We start from the raw sequence: 22,779 nt of genomic DNA on the forward strand, positions 1-22,779 counted from the left end.
GGAGCGATGGGATCCGAGGGCTGGGGTGTGTTTCAATGTAGAACACTGTCGAGCACGGGCGGGTGCCCAACCCTAAGCACTTGTACTCTCTTCAGACCCCTGTGCCACAGACCTTCCTTCCCTGGGACTCAGAGGCTAATTCTAAAGTGACCCTGGGGATCCGTCCCACTGTGGCTAGAGCAAGGCCTGGGAAGGGATCATTCCGACTGTGTCTGACTAGGAAGATGGTTCTGGAAGCCTCTGGTCCATTCTAAGGCAGCCTTTTCCATCCTAGGTGAGTGTGGCCACACAACGGTGGCAGGCTGAGCCGAAGGAAGAGCACTGCAGAGCCCAGAACTCTGGCTGCCCAGAGGTGGTGAGAGACATCCATTATCTGTTCCCACATTACCAGGGAGTCTGGCTATGTGGCATCCACACGGACACATTTCACAAGAACACACATACAGGGCTGGTGAGATGGCTCAGTGGGTAAGAGCACTCAACTGCTCTTCCGAAGGTCCGGAGTTCAAATCCCAGCAACCACATGGTGGCTCACAACCATCCATAATGAGATCTGACTCCCTCTTCTGAAGTGTCTGAAGATAGCTACAGTGTACTTACATATAATAAATAAATAAAAATAAATAAATAAAAAAAAAAGAACACACATACAAAGACCATGAAGCATGGAGAAGGAGACAACACGCTGGAAGCTAGAAAGGGGATATCAAAGCCCTGGAACCCGCCTTACCTGAGAAGGGTGGATAGCTGGAAACGGTGGGGCATGCCTGTCATTCCTGCTACTGGGAAGGCTGAGGCAAGATTTCAAGTTCAAGGCTTATCTTGGCTACAGAATGAGTTCCAGGCCAGCATAGGCAACTTAGGAGACTCTGCCTAGCAAGGGAGAGTTTAAAAAAAAAAAAAGGCTGAGATATAACTTAGTAGCAGAAAAGCTACCTAGAATCCCTCAGGGAGGGGCTGGGGGTGTTGGCCCCCCAGTAAGGGGGTGGGAGTGTGGCTCAGTGGCAGAGCTCCTGCCTAGAATCCAGGAATTCAAGGCCATTCTGGTCTATTACATAGCAAGATCCTGTTTCAAACAGCAAACAACAAACAAAACGGGAAACTAAAAGAGGGAAATGTAAGGAAATCACCTTGACTATGCTGGATAGCCTTGCATGCTCTCTGGTTCAGATATCAGAGGAGCAGCAGATGTCAGGGCAGGGAGACACGAGGGACCTCACAATGCTTACTGAAGTGCTTGTGTGAGGACAACTGGGGGAGCCATTCTGCTGCATTCAGCAGGAAGAAAATCACAAGGGCACCTCTAGCAGGTGCTTCACACTGTACCCAGCTGTATCAGTGACCTAACGAGACCTCCCCCTTATTCTTGAACAGATGTGAAGCACTCTCTGGGGTAGCCATGCTGTGATTTCTTTTCCCAGTTCCTCGGAAGAATGTGTAGTTTTCTGTCCTATTGCTTCTCCAGCCATGGTTGAGCTACTAGCCACTGTGACAAGACACCTGCCATAAACAAAGATGGCTTACACTTGTTCATGTTCCAGGGACCTTAGAGCATGGTCAGCTGGGCCCGGGCAGAGGTAAGCAGGTGGCAGCTGGATGGCAGGATGCAGCAGAGCTGCTCACTTCATGGTGGCCAGAGACAGGGCCAAGCCAGTCCCAATGGGGGGGGGGCATTCTCCCAACCAGGCTTCTGCTCATATAAGCTCTTCAGCTATGAACTCATCGGTGGGTTGACAAGGGTGACTTGGTGCCCTCCTGATCTACTCTCTTCTCAGGAGTGCCCTAGCTGGGACCTGAGACTTCCACACAGGAGCTTTTCCACCCGAAGGACACATCCAAATAGGGACAATGGTACAGGGAGAGCATCCTTTTAGCCCAGTGTCACTGTTTTAGGAGATTCTTGGAAATGGTGATGCTGGGCTATATTCTGAGTGTGTCTTCTTCTTATCTTTAAAATATTTACTTGTAGTTATGTGTCTGTGTGTGCATGTGAGTGTTAGATACCTGCAGAAGCCTGACTATGGTGTTGGTTCCGAGAGCTAGAGTTACAGGTAGTTGTGAGCTGACATGGTGATGGGTCAGATGTGAACTTGGGTCCTCTGAAAGAGCAATCCTCACTTTTAACTACTGAGACATCCTTTTTGAAACCGGGTCTCACCATAAAACCTGGCTGGCCTGGAACTCACTATGTAGACTAGGATGGCCTCAAACTCAGAGAGACCTGCCTGCCTCTGGCTCCTAAGCACTAGGATTAAAGGCGTGTTCCACCATACCTGCCCCTTCCCATTTACAAAAAAAAACCACTTATTTTGTGTGTACATGCAGGTGATTCCAAATCCAGGCAAACTGCCAATCAAGACTGTACGCAAGCGGGGCATAGTAGACATGATGTGACTGTTCCATTGGTTGGTCAGTGAACGTTTTTATCACAGACACGAGAGAGAATAACCAGCGGCATCCAGAGCACAGACAAAGCAGCAGACTGAGCGTGACCAGTGGATTGGACATGGCCAGGTCCAGAGAGAAGGGTAAGTAGCTAGGGGGAGGGAAGCCCATGGGCTGGAGGGAGTTTTGGGTAGGGGAGGCGAGAAGGGCAGGACAGAGGCATGGGCTTTGATATGTAACTACAGGTAAGAGAAATGGCTCTTTATGGCAAATGGGACCTGGTCTAACAAGTTCCCCCAGGACTGGGTGCTTTTGTCTCACCAACAGAAATCCTATAGTTCAGAGCCTGCGCTCATTTCTGGATATTTGACAGCTCAAGACCCATCAATCAGTCCCATCCAAATAGAGCCACTGAGGTGGGGCAGCCTGGAATCCCAGAACTTACAGTTGAGGCAGAAGGATCACAAGCACTAGACCAACTGATACACATACTGAGGTGTAGGCCAGCCTGAGCTGTAAAGTGAGATTGTCTCAAAGCCCCACTCGTCCTGAGAAACACTAGGTAGAGAGAGGACCATGGGTCATGACCGTAAGAGTCAGCAGGTTTGGGCCATCTGAGGGACATCTGCTGCCATAGGAAGCAAGGGTATGGCCCAGATCTGGAGCCACAGATTTGGGAGTGTCCTGGAGGTTCTCAGAGAACTACTGGGAAGTCACCAGCCCCAGCCCTGGTCATGTACCTTCTTCTCCAGGAGAAGGCTGGCCTAGCTGCATCTGCTGAGAGGGAAGGAAGCAGATGGGGTAGAGGCAGGGGCTTGGTTTGGGTCAGGGGCACATTAGTCTCCTGTGCGTATGTGGCCTCCATGGGTCCTTACCCTCGCCCTTGCAGTATCTTCAGGACATGAAGAACGCCTGTGAGAGAATTTCCAGTGGTAGGAAACTGAGAGAAGGCTAAAGGGAAGGAAGCTCTTCCTGAGACCAGGAAACCCAGCAGTGGAAGGTCAGAAACCTGGCTGAGTGGAGGTCAGTCAGCATTAGGAATGCCTGCCTAATGGCTGGCTCTCTTTCAGCTCAGTGTGAAGATGGGAAGGCAGGGTGTACTGGATAACTGCTTGTGGTGGGGGAGGCACAACAGCAGGCAGCATGCCAGAAGGATGGCCAGACAAGGGACCAGCAACAGCACTGTGAAGGGATATTCAGGTTGGCAAGGAGGCCTGGAGGCAGGGTGAGCACCGTGTGAAAGACCCCGTGTGTGTGTGTGTCTGTGTGTGTGTGTGTGTGTGTGTGTATGTGTGTGTGTGTGTGTGTGTGTCTGTGTGTGTATATGTGTATATGTGTATGTGCATGTGTGTGTCTGTGTGTGTGTGTGTTCTGCTGGGAACTGAACAGCTGGGTTTCGCCTCAAGAGCAAGCACAGGGCACTGGGCAAGCTCTAGGGCTCCAGCAGGGAGACTAATTGGCTTTCAGTTTCCACTTAACTTGCCTGGCCACAGCTCCCCACAGAGGTGTCAAGTGTGCTCCTTGTCCAGGTGCATGGCGAGTCTGTGGCTCTAGTAAGCAGACCCTATTCCACTCCTGCTGCTCTCTATAAATGGCTCCCTCCGCCCCACCATGGATCCACTTCAGGAGTTGAGCCCAATTCACACAATGAATTCACACAATACTGCATACTGCTAGGACAAGAACATGTTTTATTTACAACAAAAACAATTGTAACATAATTATCTTCAAAAAACCCAACAGAATATACAAAGCCTTTCTATCTGTACTGACCCACTGACATCAGCAGTTGGAAAGGAGGTGGTGGTGAGGCTGGGAGGTAAGCCAAGAAAACACACACACACACACACACACAAAACCTACTTTTTCGAGCAGTTCTCTGCTACCAGGGACTACCTTTGCTACTGTGTGTGAACCTGGAGTAACAGTCTGTCAGGGCTGGCAGGGTGTCTGTCTTCCAGGGGTGTCTGGAGCAGTCTGCGCTAGGGAGCTCCATCCATCCCCACCCACGGTACACTGGAGAAGTCCAGTCTTGCTTGCAGTAGCTGAGACCCTAGGAATGAAACACAGTGTAAGTCACATGCCAGGACCTGTAGTCTCAGAAGAAAGCAGCTACTGGGAAAGCCAGAGTGCGGTGTCACACACAAGTAGAGAGGAAGCCAGGCCCCAGGTGGGTCTGTGGTCCAGGGAGCAGGCATAGTTCCCCGATGGGTAACACAGAAGCCACATGCTGTTAAGTATGGCCTTCTTGATGGCTTCAAGAAACCAGAACCATGAACACAGAAACAACAACAATAAAATATATAGGCCCCAACCTCAGAATGTCAGGTCAACAATCTTTCCACATGAGGCTGCAAGTAGTTGGATTGTTTTTTTTTGTTTAAAAATGTATTTTTATTTTATGTGTACAGGTGTTCTGCCTGTGTGTGTCTGTGTAACACTCACATACAGTACCTGCAAAGCCCAGATCTCTTTGAACAAGCAGTTGTAAGCTGTCATATGGGTGCTGGGAATTGAACCATGGTCTTCTGGAAGAGCAACCAGTGCTCTTAAGCACTGAGCTTTCTCTAGCCCTCAATTTCTTTTCTTGGTATGTGGATCCTGAGGTCAACTTTAAGGGTCATTTCTATGGGACAGTCCAACTTGGGCTGTGTTTTCTTTTTTTGAGACAGGTTCTTAATACATAGACCAGGCTGGCCTTCAATGTACAGAGATTCACCTGCCTCTGCCTCCCAAGTGCTGGGATTAAAGGACTGTTCCACCACCTAGTCTTGCCTTGGCTTTTGACCCAGGTTGTCTCATCAGCTGGCCTGGTGTTCAGTGGTCACCTGGTTTTTATGCATGGGTTCTTAGGCTGTTTGCTAAGGCTGAGCATCTACAGTGCTGATGCAGGCAGTTCTTAAAGGCATTTGTTCTTTTCAACTGTTTTTCAAGGAGCATGTCTTTTTTTTTTTTTTTTTTTTTTGGTTTTTCGAGACAGGGTTTTTCTGTGTAGCCCTGGCTGTCCTGGCACTCACTTTGTAGACCAGGCTGGCCTCGAACTCAGAAATCCGCCTGCCTCTGCCTCCCGAGTGCTGGGATTAAAGGCGTGCGCCACCACGCCCGGCCCCCTTTTTTTTTTTTTTTAATTTATTTAATTTACAGAGTACACTATTGCTGCCTCCAGACACACCAGAAGAGGGCATCGGATCCTATTACAGGTGGTTGTGAGCCACCATGTGTTTGCTGGGAATTGAACTCAGGACCTCTGGAAGAGCAGTCAGTGCTCTTAACTGCTGAGCCATCCCTCCAGCACCCATATATGTCTTTAAACTATTTCAACATGGAATGGTGCCCCTAAGGCCACCCATGGGAGCCACTTTTCATGGGTTCTACAACCCCTTCACATGGTCTGAGCCCCTCACAATGTCAACACCCACACTAGAGATACAGCACAGCTTCTCCAGGGGCACTAATCTTCCCATGCACAGTGGTGGGGGGCAGAGGAACATCTGTACAGAGGCCCAGGCTCCCCTCCTTCTACACAGTATGGAGGGAACTGAGCTGCCATACAGACAGTGTCTGAAGCTGCTGCACACTGCTTGTCTTGGCTGAGTCTGAAAGCCTTTCATTAGTAAGTAGTTGCTTAGGAAAAGCAAGACTGTGATCAGGAAAGCTGCCGCCTGTACAGAGGCGCAGCACATTTATTCCTGCCACAGCAGAGCATAAACCATAATGAGTCAAATGGGGAGGAGGGGGGAAATGGGTCTTTGTGCTAGAAGGTACTTGGTAATACTTTTGATAAAAGCCCTTAGTGATATAATTTCTTTTTTTTTTTTTAAAGATTTATTTATTATATGTAAGTACACTGTAGCTGTCTTCAGACACTCCAGAAGAGGGAGTCAGATCTCATTACGGATGGTTGTGAGCCACCATGTGGTTGCTGGGATTTGAACTCTGGACCTTCGGAAGAGCAGTCGGGTGCTCTTACCCACTGAGCCATCTCACCAGCCCGTGATATAATTTCTTTAAATTGATGTTGAAAGGAATGTCTGAACTCAAAGCCAGCACCATGGTCAATGTCAGAAGGGCAATGGCTCCAGCACTGTGTGACCAGAAGACAGGCCTGAAGTTTCGTCCAGCGCTGACTGAGCAGGCTCTGGTGCTCGGTATGTAGCAGAAGGCTCCCTTCTCTCTGACCCTGTCTGCAGCCTTAGCTACGGGATTAACTCTGCGTCTCCCCCTAAGAACCCGTTCAGCTGGAGCCTGAGATGCTGAAAGGCTTCCCCATGCTAATGAGGCATGTTCGTACCAAAGCCTTCAGCCAGTGACCTTTGCCCATCCTGGGTGTTTCTACTCCTCATCCCCCAAATTATATAAGCCTTGAATCGCCCAAAGGAAAGTTGATCTGATTCCCCATAGCTGGTCCCGCTGTGATTATTCACCACACGTACGCACAGAGCTTCTGAACCTGTGGGTCGTCTCTGCTCCCACTGCCCACTTGGACCAATATCTGCCTATGACCCCCAAAGGCAGAGAGAGTCATAGACAAGTTCTCAATAAAACAAGGATGCTAACGTGGAGGAGGAGACAGCGATCCCAGCTCAGGATGCAGATGTCCAGTGCATCCTGCACAGCTGCTGACATAATACAGCTGGCTGACAACTCTCACATAGCTAAAGCAAGAGGCCTGAGAGGTAGATAAGTGGATAGTGTTTATCGCATAAACATAAGGACCTGTCTGATCCTTAGCACCAAGACATAAAACACCCCCCACCACTGCCTACAAAGACAAAACAACAAAACCACCACTACAGTGCAGGTCAGTGGTACATATACATTTGCAACCCCAGAGCTGGGGAGGTGCAGATGGGTGGATTGCCTGAGACCGGCTGAGCAGCCAGCCTAGCCAAATTGATAACTCCAGGTTCAGTGACACCTTGTGGGTTATGGTGGTGGCACACCCTTTAATCCAACTACTTGGGAGATAGAGACAGGTGGATCTCTGAGTTCTAGGCTAGTCTGGGCTACATAGTGAGACTGCATTTCAAAGACTGATGGCTTAAACGAGACCAGCCACACCTAGGCCCAGAGGTTTGAGAGCTTGGTCCTTTTTGAGTAGTGGACGGCATTACTTGGGAGGTTGAGGAGGTGTGGCCTTGCAGGAGGTGTGGCCTTGCAGGAGACAGTATGTTAATGCGGGTGAGCTTTGAGCTTTCAAAGCCATGTGCCATTTCCAGTTCATTCTCTCTACTCCCTGCTTACGGTTTAAGAGGCAAGTTCTCAGCTGTTGTAGTTGCCATGCCTGCTGGCCACCACACTGCTGTGAGGGTGATGGGCTCTTACCACTCAGAAACTGTAAGCCCAAATAAACCCTTCCTTCTTGGTCATGATTTTTAAAAAAAGATTTATTTATTATATATGTAAGTAAGTTCACTGTAGCTGTCTTCTGACATGGCAGAAGAGGACATCAGATTTCATTACGGGTGGTCGTGAGCCACCATGTGGTTGCTGGGAATTGAACTCAGGACCTCTGGAAGAGCAGTCAGTGCTCTTAACCGCTGAGCCATCTCTCCAGCCCCCTTGGTCATGATTTTTATCACAGCAAAAGAATCCAGACAAATAAACAAAACAAGAAGTGGCAAAGGTTGCAGAGGTGAACACTGCAGAAGACAGCTAGAGAACAGAATCTCTGACAGTAACAAAGGGGATGGGATGGCCAATGGGAAGGCAGGAGAGATGCTCAGGGATTTGGAACACTTGCTGTGCATCCGTGAGAACAAGAGTACAAATCTCAGAAAAAGACAAGATTTATGCTGTTTTATTTTAAAGACATCTTTCCTTTTCTTCATACAGAAGTTCTATAAGGAATCCCATTCCTTCCCACCAGGCCTTTTCTCCTCTCAGTACACATACTTTACAGTGTTTGTACCTGGATTTTCCTACAGTGTGGGTTCTGTCTTCCATCCTTCTCCACCCCTTTTCTTTCACCCTTTCAACCTCTTAACACGAGATAAGAAAAGGACAGAGGGGAAAGGACAGAGCTCTCGGAATAATGTCGGGGGCAGTGAATTATCACTAGACTACTTCCTGCTGATTTAGGGTGTGGAGCTCCTTGGGGCAAGTTTGATCTTTACTGTTAGGATAGCTATTATTTCTTCCTCCTCCTTTCTCTCCCTTCTCCTCCTCGTTCTCTTTTTGAGCATGGCTACTTAATAAGCCACGACCAACAATAATGAAGCACAGGCAGAAGCCCTCTCCTAGGGCCCAGCATTTATAATGCATTTCTCTCTAAAAAAATCCTCAGAGTTCCCAGCATCACACAACTGCAGACACTGCAGCTGGCAGAATCACACCCCTGCTAGGGCACGAGGCAAATCACAGTCAGCTGCTGTGCACAGTCTGGAGCAGCCTCATATACCCTACCTAGGACTAAAACAAAACATATTCCTATAATATTTTTATGGTTTTAAAGAAATCCAAATTCTCACCACAGAGAATAGCCATTTGTGCCCTGTGGAGCTCCGTCTCTTTTCAGCAGCTGCAGCTTACTCCTTTATCAAGAAGCCAATGCTCTATAAAAACAATTTTAGGGCTGGAGAGATGGTTCAGCAGTTAAGGGAACTGACTGCTCTTCTGAAGGTCCTGAGTTCAAATCCCAGCAACCACATGGTGTCTCACAAACATCTGTAATAGGATCTGATGCCCTCTTCTAGAGTGTCTGAAGACAGCTATAGTGTACACACATACATAAAATAAATAAATCTTTAAAAAAAAAACCAACAGTTTTAATCATCACAGATTTAAAGCCCAACAACTGTCGAGACTGTCAGTCCTGGGCCACCTTCCCAAGGAGCCAACCCTGTGGTCCGTATCCAAATGATCTTTGACAAATGGATGCAATCTGCATGCATCCTTTGTTCATGTCTGCACTGAGACCTCTACATACTTCTTATCTCTTCTATGGCTGACACATGAGTCTGCACAAGCTGTTTGCAGACACTACTTTCTCTGTAACAGGAGTCCCCAAACAGATGGAAACAAAACAGCTTAGATATGTAAAACTTTTATTCCTTTTGCCAACTTTGGGAAATTCATGTCTCCCATGGCATTCCTGTAAGCCTCAACACAAGCCATAATTAATGCCTCATTTATTACTCAAAAATCAAATGCATAAGCAAAAAAAAAAAAAAAAAAAGAAAGGAAGGAAGGAAGGAAGACTAAGGGACCGATTGCTCACGAGTAACTCGCTAAAGCAGCTTCTACTTTAAATTTTTATAAATTGTTCCTCCAATTTCCACTAACACCTGTAGAAAAAACATAATAAACAAGAAGCTGAGCCCAAACCAATGATTTTATAGCAAATCCCTCAAGGGCCCAACCATTGGCTGGGCCCTGTTCCACTTATTAATTAGAGTTGAGGCCCTGCATCTGTGCTTTCTCCTAAAGGACCTGGCACGAGAAGACAAGGAGGACTCCTCTGGATCTCAGCCCCGACACCTGGGATGAGTTGCTGCAAGAGACAGCATAGACACTATCAACAACTTCAACCTCCAACCTGGGGAGACCTCACACACGCAAGCTCTGCGGCTCAACATCACCTGGAGAACACCGAGTCTGAAAAAACACCCTGCAACCCATTAACAAGCTGGGTGTCCTGTGCACACCTAGGACCAGCTCTGAGCAGGGTAGAGACAGGAGGGACTCCCTAGGGCTTGCTAACTTCCAGGCTCACTGACAAAACAAGAGCCCTGGGTTCAGGGAAAGACTGCTTCAAAGCAATGGACAGAGAACGATGGAGGACACGCAGCCCTCCCTGCGTCTCTCTTACATGTGTTCATGTACCTACACAGAGACGCGTACATATATAAATTAAACAATCACGTCTTTTTGTTGTTTTCTTTTTTCTATAATTGAATCTTTAAAAACTCACAAAAGAACGATATGGTAATATTCATAACATGAATATTTACAAATAGTCTAGTATATGATGTATTTGTAGAGAAAATAAATACACAATTAACATTTACAAAATTTACCAAACACTTCAACAAAAGTCACAAGGACCGTCAGTGCTGGCTGCATCTGTAGGCTGTCTCGGGCCTGGGGGACTACTGTCCCTTGATGTCCAAGACAACTCGTGAGTGCACGGTGGCAGCACGCCAGTCCCTTTACCTCTGGGAAGAAGGCATGGAGAAAGGTTTCATGATCACCCAGAGAACAGAGAGAAAGTTTTTGTCTCCGTGTCAGGTGCCTTAGATTCAGTGTGTTCTGAGCACTAAGGTGGCACGATCCCTGTCACACCAGGCCTTTTGTGTGGCTCAATGAGTTCAATTTACAAACTGGGACTGATAAGAAGTGACAGCCCGACAGAGGAGGAGTCAGAAGAGTCAGAGGTCACACAGTGAAGGTCCAGTGTGCACAACAGAGGTGAGTGAGTGCCGCCAGAGACCCAAGAGACAATGGAAGGGACACAGCCTGGTCTGCGGGCAGACTCCAGCTGGACCTGTGAATTCTAAGCAAGCTGTTTCCCACGGCCTCCGGAAAAGGCACAGGCCAGTGTGAAACAAAAACTGGGTGGCATGATACCATCAGTGCCCACAGTTGTCACCCACACAATGAGCAGTAATTGAAGAAGAGTGTGAACTCCTAACAGAGCCGGGACGGAGAAGCCAGGCAGTGCTGCCCCCATCCAGTGCAGGCTGCAGACCTGGGATGTTTACAGCACATGGCACCGGAGGACAAGGAGCTGAGGATCAGGCCCAGGAGGCAGCATTCAGTTCCCATGCTGCCTGCCCTCCAGCACTTCATGGTTCTGTGACAGCCTCAGTCCTCAGACAGCTGTGAGCCTCACTAATGAGCAGCTTCCGGGACCAGTGAGGGTCACAGTCTTCCGAAAACATAGTGACGCTGGTGTGCTATGGAGGCGTATGCTGTAATCTGCACACTTTCCAGGCTGAGGCAGGATCACAGGTGTAAGGGAAACCTGGACTATATGGCAAGGCACTGTCTCAAAAAACTGCACCCCACAGATGAAAGCTATGGCTCCTGCTGTAAAGCCCTAGTGGAGAGATGCAGGGCTGGGGTGGCCACGTGGGGAAACCACCTGCCACTAGGCAGGAGGACCGAAGTTTGACTCCCAAGTATCCACATATACGCTTAGACATGTGACACACCTGCAGTCTCAGTGTTGGAGCTCAAGAACAGGCAGGTCCCTGGGGCTCAGAGGCCAGCCAATCAGGGAGCTCCAGCTTCACTGAGAAACACTGTCCCAAAAAGTAAAGTGGACAGTCACTGAGAAAGACACTTGCCCTCAATCTCCGGTGTAGACACATGCATGCGCGCACACACACACACACACTCTCACTCACGCGGAGCAGATGCAGACCTTCTATGAGGCTTCTTAGCCAGCTCTTCCCTAGAATGCCTCATACCTGAACAAAACTAACACCTTGGGCCTCCCTCATCATCTCACTGGAGGAGATGGAGCCCATCACTGATACTGTGCTCTGGCCAGATGGCTCCTCACACTATTGAGGATTGGGGATAGCCCCCGCCCCCAGCTCAATTACTCAATCAGTCCAAGATAACTTTTGCCTGGCCAACAATCATCAACACCATGTCACTACTCCTAGACACCACCGAAGGTCTTCTCCACAACTGTTTAGAGACAATTGCACACATTCATGGGCTGTGGTCAGACCTAACAGATGTGCCAGTGGAATCTCCTGACTTGCAGATGTTCACAGATGACAACAGCTTTTTGGAGGATAGTTGCTGGCTGGGGTAGCTGTGGTAACTCTGGAAGAGATTCTCTGGGCTCAGGCACTCCCTCCTTGGACATTGGCCCAAAAAGTCAAACTCATAGCCTTGACCCTGGCATTGAACCTAGGAAAAGACAAAATTAAATATCTACATAGACAGCCAGTAGGCCTTTGCTACTCTCCACGTCCATGGGACCACATACAGGGAAAGAGGCCTTCTAGGAAGCCAAGGGCAACAGGAGGATAGACTTGGAGCCAAAGAGACGGCTAAGGCAAACCAATAATTGAACTTGTGGTCTTTCCAGGTCTAACCTTGCTGGAAACACCAACCTATTTGGAAGAGGATGACAAATTCTTTCAAAAGTTTCCTAATACCACCATAGAGAAAGGCTGGAGATTAGCTGTAGACAGCAGGGTCATCTACCCCAGGCCCTAGGCTAAACTCTACTAAGGCAGCTCCATGAATCTATGTACCTTGGTTGTACCAAAATGTCAACATTCCTGTCAAGAAATTACCTCATTACCTTCTTACACTCAATTCTCCATGATATTGTTTCTGGGTTTTTAGTCTGCCAAGCAGTGAACTCCATGAAGCAGACAGGTTCCTAGAATCAGGGCAAGTGGGACTGTACCTGAAGTCTTTTGGGAAGTTGACACCACATAGGTAAGGCCTGGAAGGTTTGGTTAAAGTACCTTGTCATTTTTGCAGACACTTTTTCAGGGTGGGCTGAAGCCTTCCCAACTAGGCAGGAAATGGTACAAGTGGTGACTAAAAAACTTTTTGATAAGATTATTCCCCAATTTGCAGCCCCATTGGTCACTGGCTCAGAAAATGGTCCAGCATTTGTGGTTCAAGTTATACAGGAGATATCTAAAACAGTGGAAAGTTAGTTAGAAACTAAATTGTGCCTATCACCCCCATATCATATCTCCTTATTGTGCATATCACCTGGTAGAAAGCCCTTTAGGCCGGGCGTGGTGGCACATGCCTTTAATCCCAGAACTCGGGAGGCAGAGGCAGGTGGATTTCCAGGACAGCCAGAGCTATACAGAGAAACCCTGTCCCGAAAAACCAAAAAAAAAAAAAGAAAAAAGAAAAGAGAAGAAAGCAAGCAAGCCCTCAGGCTACTGCAGCATGAGAAAATAGGGTGAAAAAAGCCACCAATCCCTGAGCTTCCCACAAATCTCAATCTGGAAATCTCTGTCTTAAAAACCTCTGCTTCATAAGAAATCCTATATATAGCTGGGCAGTGGTGGTGCACACCTTTAATCCCAGCACTCGGGAGGCAGAGGCAGGTGGATTTCTGAGTTCAAGGCCAGCCTGGTCTACAGAGTGAGTTCCAGGACAGCTAGGGCTACATAGAGAAACCCTTTCTCGAAAAAAAAAAAAAAAAAAAAAAAAAGGAAAAAAAAGAAAGAAAAAGAAAAAAGAAAAAAGAAAAAGAAAAGAAATCCTATATGCCCTACCCTTAACCCAATTCTCTGCTTTCTGCTCCCAGGAGCAGAGGGCAGACATCCCTAGACTCTTCCTTGGACCCTCCAATAAATCTCTTTCATGAGTTTTGCTGCCTGGTGTGACTTTCTCATTGAAAGAAGCCAAAACGCAATAAAGAGAAAAGAGAACTAGAGTTGGGTTGAATCATTATTTATGCTTTTGCAGTTGAACAACGCCTACACCCTCCTCTCTAACTTCTCTCTTACACTTTACTGTCCTGGAGTAAAGGACGCTTTCTTTAATCCTACACACCTTTTATTTTGTAGATGATATTTTACTTGGCAGCCTTTCCCTGTCCTTGTCCCTGTCCCAAGGAAACACTGCATTACTCTACTGGTTCCCTGGGCTACCAAGTCTCTCTGTCTAAAGCTCGCCTGTGCTCTCCTGCTACCATGTACTTGGGTGTCCAACTCAGTCCAGGCTCTAAGACCATACTCTGACCAAGTCCCAAGTCCAAGCCTCGCTGGACTTGCAGCCCCCAGCCATTGTGGTCCAAATTCTTTCATTCATTTATGGACCTAATGGGATTCCTCCACCACTGGGCCTTTACGGCAAAACCCCTGTACCATGCAGCCAGAGAGACCCCCAGGTCCCTTACCCATGTGGCCACAGTCTGCCATCACTTCTCTTTACTTCAAGATGCCCTCTTAGTGGTCCCTGCCCTGGCCCTCCTGTACTCCACCTGCCCCTACTACCTCTGTAGAGATGAGAGAATGGGAGTGGCCACAGGTGTCTTAGCTCAACTTGTTGGCCCTCCCAATCGGCCTTAGGTTTTTTGTCCAAACAGACCCACTATGTAGGAATAATCTCTTGTGGGCTGTGTAAAAGCATCACCTGTCAATAAAAAGCTGATGGTCTACTAGCAAAAGGCAGGAAGTAGAAGGTGAGAATTCTGATAAAGAGATAGGAACTCTGGAAAATAGTCAGGTGAGGGAGATTCACGGACATATGAAACTGAGGAGGGGTAACTAGGAAAGTGACAGAATTGGAATAGTATAAACGGGTTAATACAAATTGAGAGGTGGTTGTGAAGCAAGCCTAAGCTAAGGTCATAAGCCTTGTAAATAAGTCTCCATGTCATTCCAGAGCTGGGGCAGACCAGACATAGAAAGCTTTAACACTTAACAAAGGATGCCCTTTGTGGTAGGTAAAAATCCCAGCTTAGAGGGAAGATTCAGGTATTAGAGAAGCCTGGGTGGAAGGTGGAAAGGTGGGAACAAACATCCCCCAGACCTTTTTTTTTTTGGTTTTTCGAGACAGGGTTTCTCTGTGTAGCCTTGGCTGTCCTGGCACTCACCTTGTAGACCAGGCTGGCCTCGAACTCAGAAATCTGCCTGCCTCTGCCTCCCAAGTGCTGGGATTAAAGGCGTGCGCCACCACGCCCGGCTCCCCCAGACCTTTTAAGAGAAACCAAACCAAAGCCTCAGTGCACTTCCCAGGCGAGGAAGAGGGACTGAGCAGCCTGGGCCCATAGGAAACCAGCATGTACCTGTGGAGAAATCCTGCAGTGTTCGGGAGGCAGAACAGGCAGCAGCAAGATGCAGCCCAGACCACTGTACCACAGTGGGCAGAGGTGAGAGGCAGACCTAGCATGTGGGCCCTGAACTGCCATCGGGTGACCGGGGTGAAAGTCAGCAGCTGTCAAGAGTCTTGTCAGGGTAGAGAAGCTAACACAGCCCCTTCTACCTCTTCCCTGTGAACGGGAGTGCAGAGCCAGAAACCACCAGCCTGCTCAATTGCCTAGCTGAGCAGCAGACAGAGCCTGTAGCCACAGAACTGCAGCCGGGGCAGAGAGACTTGGTGGACACCAGCTATAGACATGCAGAAACAGCTGGAAAAGCTGAAAAGCCAAAAGACTTGGTAAGATATTTGAAAAGTCCTTAAGGAGACAGAGATTTAAAAGGAAAATATTTTCTGGGTTAGAAATGGAAACACAATGATGCAATGTATCTGGATCCTGTATGATTTTGTTTCGCTTATTAACATACAAGTAACTGTTTTTCAGTAACAATTACAGTTTTACATACCCTTTTAAGAAGTGTTCAGAAGGAGACTTACAGAAGGAAAAATTAAATGTTAGAGTGGAGGCAATAAAAATGGGGTTGGAAAATCCTCTGAAGAACAGATCTCAGAGGAGTGCAATCTAAAGCCTAAGCCGCCACCTTTTGATAAGATTGCAGAATGGCAGTCTATTAGATTCCTCAGATTTCTGCTGAGTTAAGAGTACACTTTACATTTGAAGCCATCTTAGAGCAATGGCTTAAGTAGCTATGTATTGCATTTTGTACAGTTTGAAAATGCAAAATATGTACATGTGCTAATACACTACACAGCTGATACATGGTCAGAATTCCCAGGGGCTTTTACCTTGGATTCTGAAATGTCTGGTTCTAAGATTGCACATTTATTAAAGATGGTGGCTATCTTGGAGATCCCTTTGCAGATTAAAGCTGGTAATACTCCAGCATATGTATCCAATAAAATGCAGCAATATTGTAGACATTATGGTATAGAACATGTTACAGATGTATCTTAAGATCTAACAGGACTTTAAAAGATAGGCTCACGGAGAGACAAAAGATAGGCTCTCAAGGCTCTGGAGAGACAAAAGATAGGCTCACGGCGCTGGAGAGACGCCTCACTGGTTAAGAGCACTGACTGCTCCTGAGTTCAATTCCCAGCAACCACATGGTGGCTCACAACTATCTGCAATGAGATCTGATGCCCTCTTCTGGTGTGTCTCAAGAGAGCAACAGTGTACTTACACATAAAATAAATAAATCTTTAAACAAAATATGCTCATAAAACAGAAGGGGGACACGGGATCTCCAAGAGATAGATTAAATAATGCTCTATTTTTTTTTTTTTTTTTTTGGTTTTTCGAGACAGGGTTTCTCTGTATAGCCCTGGCTGTCCTGGAACTCACTCTGTAGACCAGGCTGGCCTCGAACTCAGAAATCCGCCTGCCTCTGCCTCCCGAGTGCTGGGATTAAAGGCGTGCGCCACCACGGCCCGGTTAAATTTAAATTTTTAAAATGTCATCGAGACAGCACAATTGGTGAAAAAACTCTGGATTTTAGGAACAACTGCTCCATTAGGTCAGCCTATATATTGTGTTTTAATTTCAGAATGGAAGGCAGGAAATATGTTACATTGGGGAAGAGGTTTTGTCTTTGTTTCAACAAAAGAGAAACTATGGATTCCATCAAAATTTGGGAGACAACTAAAGATCTAGATCACACCCACAAAGGAAGAAATCAAAAAGAACAAGCCAGGTAACATGAGCACTGATGCCTCCACATGGGACCAGCTCTGAGACTGGCTGAGATGTGAAAATGTCTCCAACCAGGTCATCAGCTGAACACAGCCAATAAATCCTGTTGGCTACAGATTCCTCAGGACGTATCCTGCCATCCCCCCACATGGCATGGATAGGGTTACACTGCAGGTTGAAAATACAGACAGACAGACGGACTTACAAAAGCTGGATGCCTTCTTCCTGCTTGAACAAAGAGCAAAGAATCATGTGTAGCTGAATTGTACACAGCACACATTCCATGTGTGTTAATGTAGAAATGTATATTACCTTTCAAAGTTTTTGTCTGCAGAGCAAAAGGACCAGACATCAAGCAAAACAAGTAGCCTATGTAATTCAACTTTACTGATTGCCTCAATTCTGTTTCCTTAAACATCTGCATTCAGAAAAACTTCTATATGGTTTTCTGATCATCCAGCACCACAGACTGTTGTAGCCAGGACTTCAGTTAAACCCTGCACTTTTCTGTCACACAGAGACTGGACAAGACATGATATAGCTTAGGAACTGACCAATACCCCAATTTCCTATGGGCCTGCAAAAAAGAACATCACTCTCAGACAGCAGGATACCATTTTAAGAGAAAGATGCAGGCTGGTGAGATGGCTCAGTGGGTAAGAGCACCCGATTGCTCTTCCAAAGGTCCAGAGTTCAAATCCCAGCAACCACATGGTGGCTCACAACCATCCGTAATGAGATCTGGCGCCCTCTCCTGGAGTGTCTGAAGGCAGCTACAGTGTACTTACATATAATAAATAAATCTTTAAAAAATAAAAAATAAAAAATAAAATAAAAAGAGAAAGATGCTCTTATTTCCAAAAATTTGGGGTAGGTAGATTTTGGTTGTTTGGTGGGTGATGGATGTTTATCGTCATTTTAAGGAGGTTGGATGCAAGTTGTTAATGGTCTCGGTCAGGGATACAAAGTAAAGGAGGTGAGATTTAGGGATTTCTGTCTTTTTCTTTCTTCTAACCTTCTTTGTCTCCTATCTAATGTTAGGGGAAAAGAGGGAAGAATGGATGAAAAGACAAAAGGGGGATATAGGAATGATAACTCAGTAAACTACATTGAATCAAATTTTAAACTGAACAGCATCAAACTATCCAAATATTTTACATTTGGGATGGATCTATGTATACTGATACAAATTTAAGATAATTTTTGTTAAACATACTACATATATACTTGTGTGTGTGTGTTTCAACTCTTTTTAAAGTATTGTACCAATTCAGCTCATTTAAAAAACAATATGCAGTTCTAGTCCTTTAAAGATGCTATTGCAAACTGTTAAGGACAATTATGAAATTCAAGTTAGTAGCTAATCAAACTCATGGTCATGCTAGATTGTATTGTAAATTACAGAAATATGAACAGATAGTAAATTGGTAGAAACGAGCAAAGTTTGCCTATTCAGATATACTACAGATAGAGGGACTATGACCAGACAAAAGATGATTGTAAATAATGTCCAGAAAAATATGGGGGCTGCCCATATTGGTCTTGTTAGATACATATGCTAGGATCACGGACCAATCACTTCTTGTATCAACAACACAAGACACGATTTTTCTACATATAAGACCCATGGAATTCCAGGTGGGAGGCAGGAGTTGGTGGTAAGCTCTACAGTAAAAATGAAGCCAAGTCCCCAGTAAGTACTGTCCTCATACAGAGAAAACCTGCCTCAATCGCCCAGCCTCTAGGTATAGGGAAGTATGGGAAGTAATCACACCCGGCTCCGAGGGCCTTACCTCCCTGACATCCCCTCATCAATGGCATTAATTTGTTATTTCACCTTTTGCTTCAGATCTTGACCTCGGCGTACCAACTCCTTAATGTCACCTGACCTGGTCACTTTAAAGATTACTGGCTATGTGTGCCCCCATGGAACTAGCTCGAAATTGCCACTTACAGCCTCTTGGCGATACTGCCGAGTAGCCTTACCTCACCTTTTGTCAGCTGTCCTCACTCTGATGTCGCCATAACTCCGTACCTTTCTCTATCCCTCTTTTGGGAGTGGCAAACTGTTTAAAGACATTTAGGACACGTTCTGTAGGAATGCTATGCTTCCTAGACTGAAATATAACCACAACCCTTGATACCTCATCTCTGCCACAATGCTCTGCAGTCCAAACTATGTCAATTCTTTGTGGCACTCAGGTATATCACCGCCTACCCGCCAGCGGTCAGGAGTCTGCACGGTGGTACTCCTTCTCCTTGAACTGGGAGTAATCCAGGGAAACGAGCCCCTGCCAATCCCAGGTATAAATAGTATAGCTGCCCACCATATGAGGGAGGTTTTGTTTGTGCCACTCTTGGTCTCTGCCGCAATAGCCATAGGTGCTGGTACTGGAATTGCAGGGATAACAACTTCCATAAACCAATATGATAAATTCACTGCCAAGCTTAACACCAGTTTTCAAAAAATGTCTGAAACCATGCTTACAATCCAGAAACAGAAGGCCGGGCGTGGTGGCGCACGCCTTTAATCCCAGCACTAGGGAGGTAGAGGCAGGCGGATTTCTGAGTTCGAGGCCAGCCTGGTCTACAGAGTGAGTTCCAGGACAGCCAGGGCTATACAGAGAAACCCTATCTCAAAAAACCAAAAAACAAACAAACAAACAAACAAACAAAACCAGAAACAGATCAATTGTTTGGCAGCTGTGGTGCTTCAAAACCAACAGGGGTTGGCTGTCCTGACAGCTAAAGAAGAATGCTGTTTCTACATCACCCAATCCAGGACAGTGAGAAGTAAAGTCCAGGAGGTACAATCGGACATTCTGAATTTCAAGAAACATGAGGCTTCCAATTCCTGGATTTTTGAAAACCCTGTATGGAAGTGGATCCTCCCTTCATGATGCCTTTCCTAGCCATCTTCCTGGCCTTATTAGTCACTCCCTGTCTTATTAATCTTGTTTCTACATTCCTACAATGACAAATACAAAACATTTCTAACCAAACTAGTAATCAGTTCCTGTTACAGGATTACCAGCTGCTGTTCACACAGGAGCCTGATGCGAACGTTTACCAAGTGCACCCCGATGGTGAAAGTCAGCTCTACCCCAAAATTGACAACGCCCTTTGACAGCAGGAAGCAGTTTAAGAGACACAATGCCCTATTCCCCTTTCCCCATCGGCTTCCCCTCTCCCTTTACTTTTCTCCTCTCTATGGTAAGAGAAAGGGAGGTATCAGGCTGGTATCAGGCACTGGTCTATGGTAGCAGATCATGTCTGAATTCATCCATGATGGTGACACCACCCATAGGCAACACGGACCTGTGCATCTGTTGCCATGGCAACTGCCAAATATTCTCTGAGTCCACATGGCTCACCTAGCACCTTCACCTGCGAGTGGTTATGTCACAACCCAAATAAAAGGCAGACTCTCTCAGCCCTCTCTTACCCACTTCATCTTTGTTGCCACCTTTGATCCCATCCCCCAAAATAAATCTCTCACATGGAACTGTACTGGCCTGCTGTGGTCTGTCCAGACCCGAGCCACAATTCTAGCACAACACGAACCTCTGTCTCTTTGCGAATACATGGCCACTGCATGCCTGTGTAAATGAATGTTCTTCTTTTCTCTGCCATAAGCCACAGGCTCAATTCACCCCTTGGTTTTTTTTTTTTTTTTTTTTTTTACAATAAGGATTCAGATGTTATTTAAATATGTATAATCTTAAAAGTTATTTCACACTGCTATACTGGTATTTTATGCTGTTTTATCTTAGTACTAGTTGTGAAATTAGGTTATTGTTCACTATTTTCAGACTCTACAGTAACATTTTTAAAATCCAAGGTCAAAATAGTCTATTAATCTTAAACCATGTGACACTCCATTCTGAGGTGTTGCCAACACATGGCTAGTTGCCATCTTTGATAAGGGCTAAAAAAGGTAAAGCTTCACCACCATCTTGCTTAAGGGCAGCAACACATGACGTGAATAGAACAGGAAAGCAGGTCTCCAGAGATACCTTTAAATTCAGATAAGATTTTTGATTTCCATACTGTCTTAACCAGTTGTTTACAATATTGGTCTATGTTTTTACTCTTTGAAAGATGGTTTATTTTAGTATTAGTGTAGTTAAATTCGTTTAAAATTAGTTAAAAAGGCTAAAGATCCCAATGGAGAAGCTAGAGAAAGTACCCAAGGAGCTAAAGGGATCTGCAACCCTATTGTTGGAACAACATGATGTACTAACCAGAACCCCGGAGCTCTTGTCTCTAGCTGCATATGTATCGAAAGATGGTCTAGTCGGCCATCAATGGAAAGAGAGGCCCATTGGACTTGCAAACTTTATATGCCCCAATATAGGGGAATGCCAGGGCCAAAAGAATGGGAATGGGTGGGTAGGGAAGTGGGGGGCGCTATGGGGGACTTTTGGGATAACATTGGAAATGTAATTGAGGAAAATATGTAATAAAAATATTAAAAATTAAAAAAAAGGCTAAAGATCACTGCCTTAAAGATATGTTTAGCCTTGTTTTGCTATAATACAGCCTTAGATTTTTATAAACTATAGACTTTTATAATGATATACCATATAAAGATCAAAGGTTCCCAAGTCTCTTTACGAACTGTTTAAAGATTTAAAATTTTTGTTTTGATACTAGAAGAGCTTCAACTCAAAATCCTAATTTTTAAGGCTCAGATCTAACAGTTCTAGTTTCAAAAGCTACTATGAAAATACAAGCTGATAGTTAGTAACCTTATAATCATATCCCTTAAGGTGTTCACAAATATATTTTAAGTCATGCTAAAAACTGATGAAGTCAATTACAACATTAAGCTTTAGCTTCAGATTTATAATTACTAGCTTCAGTTAGTAACAAGAAACAGACATGGATTGTCTAACTCAGATATGCTTTAATAGATACAAGCTCTCAATCCTATCAGATCCGCTGAATGTGGCATTAAATGTTTAACTTACGATTACAGACAAAGGCTCCAAAATCCGAATAGTCACCTCCCAAGGTTTCCAGGAAGATGTGGGTACAGTGGCAAAGGACTCTACTTGCAGTGTGGTGCACTAACCACTGGGAAAACTGTCCCAATGTCTTGCCCAGTGCCAAGACTCAGCCTGAACTTTGGACAAAATGAGACACCCAAAGAGTTGGGTGTTTCATATTGCCTAAGATAAGGTGAAGTCATCTCCCCCACGCTCTTCCTCCACAGAAAAAACGCATCTCATCTTCTGGGCCTATGGCCAGACTGCCTCTGCCTAAGCTGTGATGGAGACCACAGGAACCTGGGAGAACTGCTTAGGTAGTGAACTATAGGCTAATCTCTGTCATTTTAATTTTTATATGAAATTTAGATTATAAGTTATCCCTTTTGATACAGAGAAACCCTGTCTTGAAAAACAAAAAAATAAAAAATACAAAATAAAAATAAAAATATTCTCTCTTTTGGGTCTCTGATTACATTGAAGGCTAAGCTAACTGTAGCGTGACAGCTAGAAAACAGGTAACTACCTACCTCCTTACCCCAAAGTAATGCACACCGTGTTAGCTGCTCATTAGTCAATTCATTAACAAGTTAAGACTACCAGATCTCTTATTTGAAAAATAAACAGGTTTGCTTTGCTTACATGATAAAAGATACACAGCTTTCAGATACAAAGTTTATGTAAGTTTTGAGGACCTTAAAAAACTACGTGAGGGTCTGAGAAGGCATTTTGAGGTTGGTAATTGCAAGGTATAAAGGTCAGAGAACATGAAATACTTGGATGGTAATAGGAAAGTAATTTAAGGCACACAAAAGGAACAAAAATGTTTCAGATTTCTTCCCCTTGCTATATAAGGACTTTAAAAGTTCAGAGTTCTAACACTAATCAACG

The 22,779-nt window shown here is 45.6% G+C and overlaps 1 protein-coding gene across 4 annotated transcripts in view; it reads right to left on the reverse strand.

The window, feature by feature from the left end:
- Window positions 1-4,063: 4,063 nt before the first annotated feature.
- Fkbp6 (FKBP prolyl isomerase family member 6 (inactive)) overlaps window positions 4,064-22,779 on the reverse strand; it is a 61,937-nt gene continuing 43,221 nt past the window's right edge. For all 4 annotated transcript variants that reach the window (XM_021163151.2, XM_021163155.2, XM_021163147.2 and 1 more), the window contains one exon: window positions 4,064-4,438. The gene's annotated coding sequence lies outside the window, so the exon portion shown is untranslated. The remainder of the gene's footprint in view (window positions 4,439-22,779) is intronic.

Source organism: Mus caroli, unplaced genomic scaffold (genome assembly GCF_978045245.1).
Source record: "Mus caroli unplaced genomic scaffold, Mus_caroli_1 scaffold_4, whole genome shotgun sequence".
Lineage (NCBI taxonomy): Eukaryota > Metazoa > Chordata > Mammalia > Rodentia > Muridae > Mus > Mus caroli.